Source organism: Neopsephotus bourkii, unplaced genomic scaffold (genome assembly GCF_033783945.1).
Source record: "Neopsephotus bourkii isolate Nb327-2 ecotype Australia unplaced genomic scaffold, CSIRO-AGI_Nbou_v1 NB_595, whole genome shotgun sequence".
NCBI lineage: Eukaryota > Metazoa > Chordata > Aves > Psittaciformes > Psittacidae > Neopsephotus > Neopsephotus bourkii.
The window spans coordinates 2,045,278-2,057,523 of record NW_026901096.1 but is presented as its reverse complement, the minus strand read 5'-3'; the positions used below and the strand labels follow the sequence as shown (position 1 = coordinate 2,057,523).

General features: G+C 42.3%; 1 protein-coding gene across 3 annotated transcripts in view; it reads left to right on the top strand.

The window, feature by feature from the left end:
- The window catches only part of HPCAL1 (hippocalcin like 1), a 78,728-nt gene that overhangs the window by 30,778 nt on the left and 35,704 nt on the right, over positions 1-12,246 (top strand). For all 3 annotated transcript variants that reach the window (XM_061351740.1, XM_061351739.1, XM_061351741.1), the window contains exon 2: positions 1,474-1,520. The gene's annotated coding sequence lies outside the window, so the exon portion shown is untranslated. The remainder of the gene's footprint in view (positions 1-1,473; positions 1,521-12,246) is intronic.

Sequence of the window (12,246 nt, the reverse complement as noted above, 5' to 3'; positions counted from 1 at the left end):
ACCAAAGACATTATGTGGGCTTGCAGTTACCTTGGTAAATGAGTTGGCTGTACAGACTAATCAGGGGTGGTTGGAGGGGCTTGGCTGAAAATTGTCTTTGGATCATGGTCTCAAATGACTTTGGCAACATTGTCCTGCCCAACAGCAGCAGATGCAGTCTTCCATAAACAGGAGGGTGGGCTTGCCATGTCCTGTGTTGCATCTCCTTCAGCATCGCTGGAGCACTGGAGCCAGTGTGGGGGACTGCATCTGAGGGGAGGACATGGAGAAAATGAGAAAGGCTGGTGGGAATCTGGAGAACAGGACCCAAGAGGAAAGATGAGAAGGAGTAGGGTGCTGGTCTAGAGAGAAGGCAAAGGATTGGCACAATGGGTTTGCAATGTCTGGAAGACTGCTGTGAGGGGAGAAAAAGGAAACCTCTGCTTCATGTCTGGTATGATGAAAGGAAGAAACTCTAGGGATGGTGAAGTGTTGTAGAAGCCTGTTGGGAGGCTATGGTAATGTCTGGGATCTCTGTGGCTGGGGTTTTGTGTCAGGCAGACCAAATGTATGTGTTAGGGGTGGGCTGGAGGCACATGGGAGTAGGGTCCCAAACCTGGTGGGATTTTGTTTGCAGAAGGTAGCAGGTTTACTGGGTCAGACAAGGTCTGGCAGGAAAGTTGGTGTGATGGGACTGGTGATGTTGGACTGAACAAGATGAATGCTTCCCAACTGTGCCTGACCTTGGTGGTAGAAGAAATTATGGTCAGTGCTGTGGGAGGGTGGGAATCACAGTGAGTCACTTGTTTTCAATGCACGGACTTTGAGAGATTAGGAATCACAGGAGCAGGTGATCTCGCTCCTGGTACTCTCATCTCTGAGTCCTTAAGTGCTGATGACCCCTCAGGATTCACAACTGGCAGATGCTGAAGGGATGCCAATTATTATACTCTGCTTCCTCAAGAAGCATGCTCAGTGGAAAAAGAAGTGATTCCCAGCCTTTCAGAGCAATGCTTAATGCCTCCAGAAAACTTGAAACTGGCACTCTCATATTTTGTTTCTTCTTCTCCTGGTTTAGATCTTGGCATAGTAATATTTTGAGGTACATGCCAAATAAACCTTCTGGTTCTGAACTCCATACTTGCTTATTTTGAAAGATTAGTTTTTCAAAAGGATTTAGTAGGAAGGGTGGTTTTGACAGATTTTTGATTTCCAGAAGAATTTGCTGTCTGATTTCAAGACAAATCTATGTATTTTTTAACATGGGAGCTGTTTGCTCTTTCAGGATAAATTACAGAATGTACATGCAGGGAACAAAGTTGTTTCTTAGTGTAGGGTAAGAACTGGAGGAGGGGGGTTTGCATGTTTAGACTAATTCTGATTTGTTTTTCAGCTGGGAAAATTGTTTTTTATAGGGGAGGCCAAAAAGTGGGAAGGTTGTCACTTAAAGAAAGCTGTGTAACGTAAAGCATGTTTGGTTTACGTCTCCTCCAGGCAATCAAGCCCTGTGGACTTTCTCTGAAGACGTTCCAAGATAGGTGGTGAGTACTTTCCAGAGCCTCCTCCTTTCAAAGCACTCCTTAAATTAATAATAGAGAAATCAAATTAGTGATAAAAAATACAAGTGTTGGCTTTTGTTCTGCACTGGGTGCAGAAGTTTTGTGTTTGCTGAGCTTGTGGCATGCTTTCATTTTAAAGCTGGCAGGACTAATCTTCAAGTAGGGGTTTGGCATCAAGCTGTTAAGCTTTACCTTTGCACCAAAATGAATTTCATGAGACTTGATTAGTGAAATAAAAGAGATATTTTAAAAAATATTTCAATTCAAGGAAAATCTGTACAAATTACGCTGTACAGATAAAAAAAGCCTGCCCTTTCTGTTGGGACAAAGTGTTTTCTGTGTCAGAGAGCAACCTTAGTTGTTTTTTTTCCCTTCTGTCCAACTGTGTTGATCTAAAGGAATGTAACTTCCCGAGGGTTAAATGAGCTGCATAGCTCACACTAATCTTTGACGTGTGTGATTGATTTTGTACTGCCTGCACCCAAGACTTCCATGTCATTCATTTGTATGCACTTCATTAGATCCTTAGTTGTAAGCAAGCAAAAACCCTGACTCTGTAAAGAGCTGCAGGAGAATGAGATTGCTAAGAAATGCTGATACTGTGGCATTGCAGCCAGGGAGACACCTTTTATGCTGATGTAATTCCGTGTGATTTCTTTTCCTCTGGTACAGCTGATCTCTGCCAGTAAGTGCCGGCCAGGACTCTGCTCTGTATCACCCTTTGCTGTTTGTTTTCATTGTTTCTAGAGAAATACGTGCTCTGCTTCCCCTTTCAGTTCTAGATTTCTTCCCAATGTGATTAACTAAATTATATCATTACCCATTAATTGCTCAGGAAGTTCATTCTTTAGTTGCATTTCTTTAGTGCACAGGATAGGATACAAGCTATTAGAGCTTCTGTGTGTTCAGACTGACTAATGAACTACAGTTGAATGTCCCAAACATCTAACGGATTTCTCAATTTTCAAAATCAATGTATTTGACGTGGATGAGGGGCCTTTTGGTGCATATGGTCCCAGGCTGATTGAAGTGTCTGTCCAGCTGAAATGTAGCCATCTGCACTTGTATTTTGTTGGGGCAGGGAGGTTGTTGGGGTTTGGTGTGCTGTACTGTGCTTGTGACCACCTTAAATATGTGTTCATTTTTGCCAGAAAATGCTTATTTAGCATTTTTAAAGGTCTTCTTTAATGCCCCTTAAGTATATTAGTTATAAATTACATCTTTCATCAATGAAACCATCCCCTACTTGCTAAAATGTTATCCACATTTTTGGGGAGGACCTAATTTAACTCCAGACGGTTCTTCTGACTAAGGTTTATGGCCATAAAACATGAGCTGTGCAAGGCCAAATCATGAATCCTGTGTACCTTTTGCCAAAACGTTCTTCTGAGTAATAGCTTATGAACCCTTCCTCTCCCCCAGCCTTGCAGCTACCGTTGGATCTGTATTATAAACCTGCATGCTGGTTGTACTGGTAATTGCTATATTGGGCCCTGAATCATCGGTTAATCTTTCTGAGATGTTGAAAGATGAATCAAGCTAGCATTTCCTGAGGGCAGAGGGGAGTATGGGATTGGTGACTGTAATGCCATATGTGCAAAGGCCAGGTAATTTTAAACTGCCAGTTTAAATTGTAATTAGGAGGGTTTTTTTGTTGTTGTTTCAGGTAACACCTGAATAGGTTAAAGTAAAAAAAAAAATCTTTTAGTACTTGCTTGCTGTAGTTAATGTTTCTTTTACCTGTGTATTCCATTTGGGCAGTGCTTTCAAAAGCATGAAGGTCCTGTGTTATCTTTTGGGGAAACTTGGGCTTCAGGTGCACTTTTCCAAAGAGAATTTAGAGGTGTCTTGTGTTCATACATCACATTTTTGCTGCTGTAACAGGTATAAATTCAGGTATGTCATTTATTCCAATTTGGGAATTGAGATGGTCCATACCAGTATGAAGGTCCATCTCCAGAGTGTAGCAGTTTCTGTATGGAGCCTTATGGTGATCTGGCTGTGTCAGTTCATGTTTAACATGCATTGATGATAACTCTCTGACACAGGCGGTGAAGGAGCCAATGAGGAGAAGCGTGCTCCTGAACCTTGTACTAACAAACAAAGGACTAACTAGTTGGGGGTATGAAGGTTGGGGCAGCCTTGGTTGCAGTGGTCATGAGATGGTGGATTTCAGGATCCTTTGTGGAAGAAGCAGGTCAGTGAGTAGGATTACAGTCCTGGACTTCAGGAGAGAAAAGTTTGGCCTCTTCAAAGACTTAAATGGAGGAATCCCATGGGTTTGGGCTGTAGAAAGTAGAGGGTTCCAAGAGAGCTGGTTAATGTTCAAGCATCACTTCCTCCAAGCTCAAGATCAGCGCATTCCTATGAGTAAGAAATCAAGCAAAGAGGACAGGATACCTGCATGGATGATCAAGGAGGTTCTGGCAAAGCTCAAACAGAAGAGGGAATTCTATGGCATGTGGAAAAAGGGGCAGGCTGCTTGGGAGAAATACAGGAACGTCAGAGTATGCGGGGATGTGATGGGGAAGGCTAAGGTCCATTTAGAATTAGGTCTAGCAAAGGATGTCAAGGACAAGAAGAAGGGCTTCTTCAGGTACATCCAGTAGGAAAAGGGAAAATGTGGGCCTGCTGTGAATGAGGTGGGTGCCCTGGTGAAAAATGATGCAAAAAAGGTGGAGGAACTGAATGCCTTCTTTGCTTCAGTCTTTACTGTTAAGGCCAGCCCTTGGGAATCCCAGATGCTGGAGGCAAGAGAGAAAGTCCTGAGAAAGGAAAACTTCTACTTCATGAAGGATCAGATAACAGATCACGAAGGCAAACTTGAAACCCATGGGCTCGCTCCAATGGGGTGCACCCACAAGTGCTAAGGGGCAGATGTTATTGCTGAACCACTCTCCATTGTCTTTGAAACATCATGGAGAACAGGAGAGGTGCCTGAGGACTGGAGGAAAACCAGTGTCACTCCAGTCTTCAGGAAAACCTTCTAAAATTCAAGTTTTTTTTCATTCTTCACTGTAATGGGCAAAATTTAAAATCAGGCTTTCTTTTAAAAATGGAAGTTACTAGCCAAGATTTCTAAGATAGAAGATAGTGGGGTACCCGGTCTGAATTATTCTGTAACAGTGCTATTTTCCCATCATGTGTTGTGCCTCCTACAAACACCACCTGCCTTCCGCATTTTGTATAGATGTTGCTATATAGCACGCAAAAGAAGTGTCTCCTATTACAAGTATGTCGTGTTGATTCACTTCTATACAACTGTTCGTTCTCTAGCAGTGTGGGATTACAAAGCATTATCATGCTCAGATTGACTCAGGTAGTGCTATTTTTATTTAAGCTGTATTAGGGTATCATTGTGAATCTTTGGTCTTGCAGCAGGGGGGTAATACGATTTACTATTTTTATAAAAAAATCAAGATGGCTGTACAAATCCTGTTCATAGCAAGAGCTGCAAAGATTAGTCATGAGCTCAACACTTTCTTTTTTCTCCCTTTATAATGAATCGTTACATTTCTAATTTTCAAGTGACCTCCATTGTATTGGTCAGGCTTGGAATAAAATGAAAGGGTGCTTTGGCTTGTGGTCAGGGACTTGGTACTTGGTGGGAGAAGCTTTGGTGTAGGAGGGTAGCAGGTTTGGGGATGCTTGGTGGAGTTACCAGGGCAGCTGCCAAGGGAGTGCTGTGGGTTTTATAAATCTGAGCACTTGCAGGGTCATCTCATTCAAGCAAATGAGACCTCCTGTGGGCATCATACCAGCACTCATGTCCATCCATCTTGCTGGCTTTTGTTTCAGTCTCTCTTAATTAAAATAAATGTGGTAATTTGATGTGGTTCCTTTTCTCACTCCTCTCCTCATTACCCTGTAGTAGGCTGGTGTCCTGATAAAGCAAAGATAAATGAATGCCCTAGGGTTGAGGTTGGCTGAGTAGTGCAGTCAGAGGTCTGAGCATTTTGCTGCATTCCTGCTGCAGCCAATGACTTGGGTCTCATTGCTTTGTTAACAGTTCTGTTTGAGAGGCTTGTTTTGGGGCTTTGTGTTTTTTGGGGGGGAAGGCATTGTTTTGTTTTTCCCCTGACCACCACCAGGTGTTGCATCTACCTCTGCTGTCATGTCCAGGTATTGCCCTCCTCCTGCACAGTGCTCTGGTGAAGCTCCAGCAGAGCATCAATGAGGTTGGTGGGGTGCAAACTGTTTTTTATCTGAGCAAAGAGGGTCTGAGCTAAGCCAGACAGTTTTGTTTCCTTCTCCCCAAGCATTTCATACTTATGAATACTGCCCTTGGATTACTAGAAAATCTTGTCTCTTAGCAATTGAAATCCCAGTTGCTTCCTTCCAGAGAGCTGCCCTGCGTTGCTTGGGAAGCAGATGTGACCATCAGATTTTGTTGTTGTCATCTGGGATGAAGCTTCAGTCCAACAGAAGCATGCAGTTGAACTAAATGTTCATCGTAGGTCCCTTCTAACTGCACTATTCTGTTCTCTTAAAGTGCAGACTGGGTTGGAGAGCTGGAAGAAGACTGGGCTGTAGATCCCAGCTGGTATCTCTGTTCCTACTTTGGTGCAGGCACTGTGGGAGAGATTTTAGTTGCTAGGTGCTTGCTGTCTGTCTGTCTTACACCCTCGTGCCTGAGAATTAATCGTCTCAATTTTGATTTCATCAGCAAATGGAGTGTAGTCACAAAATATAATGAATCTGCTGCAGTAAAAATGAAATGGATTCAATTACAGAATTCAGGGAATTTTTAATTCCACAAAAAGAAAAAAAAGGAAATGTGGTCTTCATTGAATTTCAAGGGGAATATAATTTGACATTTTCTTCAATGAAATGCAAGGAAAAATAATTTAAGAAAAATATTATTTTTTTGTAGTTTGAGGAGGAAATTTCATTTCAGGGATTTACCATCAAAAACTTCTTTTATGGCATGTCAGTATTAAAGCATGTATCCTTCAGGGTGTATATCATGTGTCCTTGTTTGTGATGTACTGTTGCTACCTATCTGTCAGAATAGTTACTTAGCTAGTTCTGATCATTTATATTGGAATCACGAAGGCACTTTGCTTTTCATGTCTTTTTTTCTAGGTTAAAATATCTTCTTTCTGAATTATGATGAAATATTTTAATGCTGTAATGAGGAACACAATAGATATGTTAATGTAAAAGTATGAAAATAGAAACTTCAGTATTCAAAACCTTGAGCAGATTGGGTTTAGAATATCCTTGGAGCACCTGCCCTGGGTTTTCAAATGCTTTTCTGAGTGTTCTGAATCTGAGGAAAAAAGCTTTTTCCTTTTGTTTTGCTTGAGTTTTCATTGGGGTTTTTGTTTTAAGTTTGACCAAATATATTTGACAGACTCTGCTCCTTGTGTAGTCAGGTAAGAGGATTGAATGGTCCCTTTACACCACTGTAAAGATAGCAGGAGTTGCAAAAGGGCAACTGAATGGAGGATTGATGAAAGATAGCAGCTGCAAAAGACATTTCAAAGCGGGAAGGTACTAAATGTTAGCTTTTGTAGAGTACCCGGGAAATTACTTCAGGTTGTCTTTTTGAATCAGTGTGCTTTTAAAGATAGTGCTCATAGTCTCTAGGGAAAGGGTTTGGTTTTGCAGGCTGTTTTTTTGCTTATTTCAGACTTCCAGCTCTGTGGTTGAGTTCCCCTCTAGCATGTTGTCTCTCCACCTGGGATAAAGTGTGACTTAGTTGAAGAGTGAGCCTTACCATGCCCTCCATCCCTCCCAAAACCTTCCCATGATGGCAAGGGGGTTGTTCTATTGCTAGTTAAACAACTGGAAAGGGTTTTTATTTCTCATTGCATCTCAAGAATCCTTCTCGCTTCAGCATCCTGTGCTCTACAAGATGCCCAGCCAAGGGTGACGATGGGTCTGCCTGGTATCCCAGATACCCTGTGGGAATGGAGCAGCATCCTGCCTGAGAGCACCCAGGCAGAACCCAGGGGTTTTTGTGCAAGTCAAAACTTGTAGGAAGTGGTTTAATAATGGGGATATCAGCAGACCCCTGAGTACAATGATGCTGCTGGATGCTTTCATAAATCTAAGGTTTAGGGATGACAGTTATGATGCATGGCACTGGGAAAATGTGAAACTGCAGTCATTAAACAAAAATGGGCCTTTAAACTAATGACAGCTGCCTAAACAGTTTTGCAGTGAAACAGATTCCCTGAGGCTACCATTCTTCAAGTAATACCGGTCCTATTGACTTTAAAAAAAAACAGGAAAATATTTTGTTTTGGTGTTGTAGCAATGCTTTTACATTCATCCCAAAGGTCAGGCTGCTAAGCATTTGCTAGGTTTTGTGCTGGAGGTGTTAGAAAATAATGAGTGGCAATGTTTACAGATAATTCATTCAGTTATTCCACTGAATTAAGCCACCTCCAATACCAAGAATTCACACCTGTTCCCAGATTGGTTTCCAAGCAAATATGGGGGCATTTCTCTCCATCTGAACTTGGCGGTGTTTAACCCAGTGGGTAGTTCACCACAGTGTCTCAGTTGTGCAGCATTTTATCCAAATACCTCCATCAAAACCTGTTCCAACTCCAGCTGGTTTAAAATGTTACACAATAAAGCAGCGTGTTCCCTTGTCTCCTTTGAAGCCATCATGCCTAGCCTAAAACTGGAGGCATAAAGATGCATGTATTGCCTTTTTCTTCATGCCAGAGAGGTCCTGATGGACAGGGGATACTTGGGATCTGAAGTGGCCAGTTTCCTTGAAGAGGCATTTCAGGAGGGTTTGGTGGTTTCAGAAGACCTACTCATTCTCAGCCACTCACTTTTACATCTTTTTAACTTTTAATTTCCCCCTGTGCAGGCTTGGTTTCTCCCTGCAAATAGCTTAATTTTGCTCTGTCTCCCATTCCCCCTAATTCCTCATCTTGATCAGAACTTACGATGTTCTTTCTTTCCTTTTCCCTTCCCTCTTTTTATTACAAGGAACAGAAAACAGAATAACCCAGACTGTGAAAGAATGCTGAACTGCAGAATTTGGTTGTTTTGTGTCATCTCTCTTCATACCATACACAGCTCAGAGCCCACTTCTCTTCCTATAAGCTCAGTTTCAGCCTGGGCTGGCCTTGCTTGCTGAGTAATTTCAGACCGATTTTTAATCTTTTCCTTAAGTTACTATTTTTTTAAAGTTAGTTTCATTAGAAATATATATGAAATCCATCGACAGCAGTCATACTTCACTTTGAAGCCCTCCATATCCTGAGATGAGGTTGGAAAAGGTGGGCTGGAGGTCTCTTGCTGTGTCAGGGACATTGAGCACAGCTTTCAAAATGACGTGTTCTCCTCTGAGTATCACCTGCAGTCCTGGCTTTCTGCAGATTTTAGCTGTCCTGTGAGACCTAGATAACATCCTGCTTCTTATCACCACTTTTCTCCTTTGCTTCCATAGTCTGTCCTAACCATAAACATGTTTTCTGTGGGCAGTTCTTTGTGAAAGAGGAGAGCTGCCTAACTGCAATGACTTTTGCCATGTTTTCTTGTTCCTGGGGAGCTTGAGTTAGGAGAGGAGAGTGGAAGAAGAAAGGTTAAATTAGCTATAACATGAACATTTGAACAGATGGACAACCTTTGTAACACCAAAAGCCATTTAATTTTAGAAATTTGCAGGCTGTTTTAAGCTTGTCATGGTCTTTACAGCCATCTGAGCCATAGATACACAATTCATTAGCTTACAGCAAAGCTTCGTTGCTTAATTTCCCTTCTGTTTGAAACACTGAACTTTAGGTGAAATGAGCAGGATCCTGGAACACCTATGGGGTCAGCTCCTTTTGTTCCAACTTTCTTTAAACCCCTGGAAGCTTAGGGAGGAGGGGTGCTCCTGGTCATGCTAGAAGCTCAGCTCCTCTGATTCACTTGCTTTTCCAGCGGTGCTCAGCCCTAGCAAGACAAGGGCCATGGAATAGTTAATTGTGGGCAGGGAGAAGACAGATGAACATCCTGCCTCAAATCACTTAACCGTCTTAAGGGTCTACCCTTGCCTGCCTGAACGAGCCAAATAATCCTTCAGTGAGCCGTACAAGTGAGCGCTGAGCTATATATGTGCACCGTAGGCCTGCTTAATGGTGGAAGAACATCACTGTTCAGCACAAATTGTTTCAGGCTCTAGTGGGTTTCTCCATCCTCTGGAGGCTTTTAGGTCAGAGTTGCGTATCATCTGAAAACAGATGGTGTAGGCCAAATGGGTGGTGGATGGAGAGATTCTTTAAATCAAGAGGTACTGGGCTGTGTCAGTGGTTCTCAATACGTTTTGTAAGATCACAGTGAATTCCCAGGGGCTGTGCTTCAGACACGCGTGGCCATTTGGAAGAGCAGTATTTGCACATAAAGTCCTTGGTGCTGCCCTTGAGGCCTGCTGGGATGAGTGATGCCAAGGGTCCCATTTGGGATTCAGTGAGTCAAGGGTGAAGCAGCAACTGTCAAGCACTTGGAAATTGTCTTTATAAGGAGCGTACCATGTTAGTCCACCAGAAAGTGAAAGGAAAAAGAAATCTGTATCAGTGCAGCATGTATTTCTTTTACAAAGGTCTGGCTCATCACCACAGTTGGCTTTTCTTAATTACTGCTAATGCTTCTGCAGGCTGTGCAGTTGGAGCTGGAATGCGGCTGGCCCAGGGTCAGCGTGCAGAGGCTTTTATCAGGGCCACTCCGAGACAGGCCATCTGCAAGATGTATTTATTTTTTTCTTGTTTGTCCTCTCTAAATAAAAACGTGATGCTGTGAGAATGTCCGTTCCATCCTAGTGCTTCACTCCACCAAAGTTGCCATTTTCTGACAAACTCTTTTAGAAAGTTATATTTGGCAAATGCCTGTTTACTTAATTCCTCTATCGTTGCTGCTTGTCCATGAAACCTAAATCTGTCTGTGTGCAAGCTCAGCTGTAGCTCAGTTCAGAGCATTCTTTAAACCATAGCTGCCTTCTGCTCTTCTTTGTTTTTTTCAGCTCCTTTTCTCTCACAGTAGAGGAACTGCAGGTACTTCGTATGTGATGAAGGCACATCCAGTACCTGCAGAACCAAGAGCTGTTACAAGCTGTGACAACCGTGTGGTTGGGTTTTCTTGTGTAGCCCAAGTGTTGGAGCTTCAACACTCTTGGCACCCCACAGCTGTAACACAGATTGTAATGAGGTTTAGCTTTGCAGGAGTGTGTTTCTTCTGTCTGCAGAAAACCATGTGAAACTCCATGATGGAGTACTGGCCCATGTTCATTCCCCAAGTCCTTCTGGCTCAGGCCCTCGGCCAACAGGGAGACTTCTCCATGGTTACCTTCAGTAAAACGGGTTTGTCAGGATGAGACTTGCAAGAAGCAGCTTTTTCATTTTTGGATGGGGGTGGGAGTGATGTGTATTTTTATTTAGGTTTTGGTTTTTTTTCTTTAGAAAAAGTGATTTCTTTGGGCTCGGTGCTGTCTCTGAAGTGAATTTGCCTGCTTGGGATACTGGGACTTGTTTTAGAAATAAAATACTCCTTCACCATGGAGCTCTGTGCAAAACTGCTGTTCAAATCACCAGTGAAAAAAGGGACAGTCCCTTGATGGCACCATTTGTTGAAGGGTTTTTCTTAAACTAATGAATTTAAGGCTCTCCTTGGCAAACTTCAAGTTTAAGCAAGGCTTAATATGCTTAATATGCTTTACGGTATCTATCTCTGGCCACCTTAGCCTAGCAGTGGGTGTTTCTGGAGGAATGTAAAGCATAGGGACTGTAATTACAAAGGGAAATGTGATTATAAAACCAAAAGAGCAAACCATTGTTTATAATCGATGAAAATTGATGCTTGTTGCTCTCTGGTTCACCTTCCTTGCCTTAAGGTTTTCTCATTAGAAGCTGTTTCTGTAAATGCCATCTCTTTCTTTCCCCTTGGAGAGATCTCAAATTGCTGGGCTGGAATTGTTGTCTGGGTAATCAATAAACTTTAACCTACATGACAGGTATTTTCCTTGAAGTTGGATCTTTCTGTACTGGAGATAACACGTCTAAGGCAAACGTAACATGAAGAAAGGTTAAATTCAGCTTTACTCAATCTTGCTATATGTTCTTACAACTTTGCAATATGAATGTCTTCCAAAACAATTACGGTTATTGCTAGGTGGACACTAAATGATTAATCTACTAGCAGACAGCCAGCACAGTAGTGTCTTTGAAACAATTTGGGAGCTTATTCCCTGCTGCTCCTTCCCTGCAGGAATGTTTTAAAGGTAAGACACTGACAATAAAATAAATTGTGATCTGTAGCCCGTTTCTCTTTTGGTCTACTCCTTTGCTTCAGCATTGTACTTCTGTCTCATGCTGAAAAGTGTGTAATGAAAGGGATTTAAAGTCTGCCCTAAGCCAGAAGAACATCCAGTTTTGTATTTCATTTGAGACATACGCTTAAATTATCACGGGGTTGGCAGGATTTACCCATGCATTTAGATGCATGCTTAATCTGGGTAAATAATGATACTTAAGAGCTTTTTTTTTATGGGAGGTCACAGCGCTCTTCTTGTTGAGTTAGCAGCATCATGTGCAGAGCATGTGAAAATACTCACTGATTATTTTACCATCTGGAGTAGTCCTTGTAATGGGAATACCTGTTTATGTCCTGGTTTTCTTCTCAGAAAGTCTCTCCTTTTGGCTGTGTGGTGTGGAGAGAGACCATCCCAGCACTTAGTTAAGGAGCTGAATTTAGGGAGATGGGTAAA